The 3,814-nt window shown below is 33.2% G+C and overlaps 1 pseudogene; it reads right to left on the bottom strand.

Annotated features, from left to right (window-relative positions):
- Positions 1-782: 782 nt before the first annotated feature.
- LOC105797542 (PR5-like receptor kinase) lies at positions 783-3,492 on the bottom strand (annotated as a pseudogene).
- Between the last annotated feature and the right edge of the window lie 322 nt (positions 3,493-3,814).

The raw sequence follows: 3,814 nt of genomic DNA, 5'->3' as shown, positions 1-3,814 counted from the left end.
CTCATTCAATTACAGTTCCAGTCTTACTTCAAGCCATTACTTCAATTATATCCTAACCTTATCGTTTTATAAACTCAGCTCATACCGAACTTGGCACACAACGGTCAAACATCGTATACCTTACTGTCTTAACTGAACACGCTAGATAATTAATTAGAATACGCCATAAGACATCATACATAATACACCATAAGGCATCATATAGAGTATGCCATAAGGCTTCATATAGGATCACATGTTTACTATCTTGGCAGACTTCACAGGAGGTGTCATGGGTTTCTTCGTCATGGACTTATACATATATGCATGTATCGTGCTCTGCCAATTCAATATTCATACTATCGAAGGCTACACCATGAATACTCATAAAATCTTTTTATATCTTACCATGGGTCACAACCTCATGGTCTTACATGTATATTCATGTTTCGTGATCTGTCATTTCGATACAAATATACCAAAGGCTACACCATGAACATTTATATCATATCATATAATATCATATCATATCATATCATATCATATCGTGCCATGGGTCTCAACCATATAGACTTACACACTTCATGTATTCAGTCTGTCATTTCAGTATTCCTCTTACTAGAGGCTGCATCATGAAAGGTTTCTTCTCATAAGTTGCCATGGGTCTTAACTACATGGTCTTACATAAACTTTCATATCGTGACTTACCAGTCTGGTTAGCAATGTAGCTGCCTATTAGAGGTTTCACAGAAGAACATTTTTACAACATCATTTACTGAGATTCGTTTACATTTCTAATTGATTCATATTCCTTGTATATCAGGCTTTACCTGCATGTTCATTGATCAACATTTTTTTCAACAGAACTTTAAACACAACATCCTATCACTTATCTCATCTTTACTATACTTATGCACTTACCAATTACGATAGATATCATCATTCTCTCTCTATATATATGTATACTTTTAATTGGATAATTTACATAAAAGAGTCAGTGTAAAGACTCACCTGATATTCATCTACAGTGGCTTGGAACTCCTAACTCAGACATCCATAATGAAACAGTATCAATCATTGCTTACAGACCATATAGACACCATTAAAACCCATTTGTATACCATTTACTATCATCTCAACACTAACAACCCCTATGCAAAGCCTTATTCTTACATTTACTATTTATGCATTCCTTACAGACCTACTCTCTCATATTTTAACATGCAAAATCATATTACTTACCTAGAAGTGGTATAACTACTAATGAGATCCAGAATTATAGCTTTCAGCTAAAATGAGAAAGAAATACTTTTGGATTACAAAGAAGAATCAAAGAACAAAAAGTTAAGGAAGAAGTATTCCCCCCAATAGAACTATTTCCACACATATATATGACCTATGTCTTCATAGTAGAACTTGACAAGTGTCACACTCTTTCAAAACTTGTCTTTCTTTATGGCCTACACATTCTGATAGGAATATAAATGAGAATCTAGTATAGTAAATATCATACCAGCTTATCCAATTGGTTCTTAACTAGATCACTTTATAGCCCAACTAGCACAATACTTAGACAATCGAGCGTATTATACCTTTCGCATAAACTCATATCATAATTACCTTTTTACTTAGTAGTTATTTCACTCCAACTAACAGAGTAATTTGACATAAGATCTTTATTTACTTGGTATACATCCATCCTATCCCCCAAAAGAAACATTTGAACATATAGCACTACACCAAAACAGTTTATTTTACTAGAACACGTCCAAATATTGGATCCGTCATATTCGGGGTGTGACAGAAAAGTTGTCTCTAATAAAAGATTTCCATGATAATAGTACTATGTAGCCTATCCCTTTGTCCATAATATCTAGATTGAGCACAAGTTATTAAATTGACACTGTATAGTCTAATATTTTATTTCATGATTTCTGAATAGCTTAAATATACAAATGAGTTTGATATCTCATATCAAATTATTTGAGCAATACTATGTATTTCTAATCTCTTTTATTAGAGGCCCAATATATCTCTCCCATTATGTAGGATGAGAAAATCATATGTTAACCACTCACATCTCACTACATAGTTTGTGGTATATACAACAACAATCCTTATAGTATATCCAATTACAAAATATGTTTAATTTCATCATAACACATGACTCTCAATGTTGAGAAATGTGGGAACCTCAAGTATAAGGATCACATACAACAATATCACTATGATAATTGATGTGATTTGTACATAATAATCCAAGAGCATTCTCATGACAGGTCGATCTAGTATACTGTTCTTTGAACATATTCTCATACGTTGGCTCAATATATGATATACTGTGATTTGATATGTCAAATTAGGTCTCTAATACACTTGGCGAGCTTATTCTCGAGCAATTTAAGTGTTTTTATTGTGTTTTTAGTTATTTTTTACTTTTTGCTTAGGAGGAATTTGCAATATTTCTATGCTTCCTTCCAACATCTCTATCACCTCACTCATTGAAGGCTTCTCTAGTGGATTTGTTTACATGCACCTCAATCCCACCAATATCATCTCCCTCGCAATTTCAGTTTCTTCTATATTCTTGAAGCCTAACAATTGAGGTTCCGTATTGCTTTGCACAACATACCCATAGATCCAATGAGGATAATATATCTTGTTAGTTTGACTTACCCTAACATTTATGTTTTTCTTCCTCCAACCATCTCTAGAATCATCATTCCATAACTATAAACGTCAGATTTATGCGAAACACCTCCAATGTTTCTGCAAAATAATTCTGGAGCTATGTAGCCAATTGTCCCTCTAGCTTCCAACATTGATACAATACTCTCTTTCATGGTGCATAGTTTTGCAAGCCCAAAATCAGCAATTTTTGGGAGAAATTTATCATCTAGAAGAATTTTATGAGGCTTTATGTCAAAATGCAAAATTTGTGTGTTGCAACCAAGGTGGAAGTATTCAAGCCCTCGGGCTATCCCAATTGCAATTTCGAATAATTTTTCCAATGACAAGTGTTGACGATCCTTCATGGTAACCTCTTTGTAAATGAACCTTTCTAAAGATCCATTAGGCATGAACTCATAAATTAGAGCTCTTTTCTGACCCTCTAAACAAAATCCTATGAGAGCAACAATGTTAACATGGGAAGTTCGACTAATACTTACAACCTCATTGATAAATTCTTAACCATTTCCTTTGGTTGTATTGAGCACTTTCACAGCAACAAGATGGCCATCTAGTAGCTTTCCTTTTTACGCACTTCTATAACCCCCTTCACCTAGTTTTTCTTTAAATGAATTTGTTATTTTCTTGACGTCTAAGTAACCGTATCTTTTGGGACTTAAGGTTCCATTATTTCTTGTGAAAGCCTCTATATTTGTTACTTTTTGTGGACTTTCAATGAAAACTTGTTATTCTAATGCATGGCATCGTTCTTTTGAAATATATTGTGATGATGATAATCCAAGTGATCAACAAGCTACTTGCTCCTCCACCAAAACCTGTCATATCATAATCATGTGAAAAAAAATCAAGGCGATTAACGAAATGCCCTTTAGAAATTTGTTATCTTAACCTTGACATGAAAGAAATTCAAAAACTAATATAATAAAAATGATTAGTAAAATAACATATAAATATTTGAAGGATTTACTACCAAAAAAATATTTGAAGTGGGTTGATTTAGTTGATTGAGTACTCATTAATTAGTGTTAAGTACCAAAGTTCATGTCTCACTACTAGTTTCATTTGAAATACCAAAATATAAGGTTATAGCTAAGGAGCACTCAAGGGCCTTGGCCTCATTAACTAAACGGGAATTTTGCTTTTC

This window comes from Gossypium raimondii, chromosome 9 (genome assembly GCF_025698545.1).
Source record: "Gossypium raimondii isolate GPD5lz chromosome 9, ASM2569854v1, whole genome shotgun sequence".
In the NCBI taxonomy this organism is placed as follows: Eukaryota; Viridiplantae; Streptophyta; class Magnoliopsida; order Malvales; family Malvaceae; genus Gossypium; species Gossypium raimondii.
The sequence above is the reverse complement of the archived record's forward strand: the minus strand, read 5'-3'. Positions and strand labels throughout refer to the sequence as shown.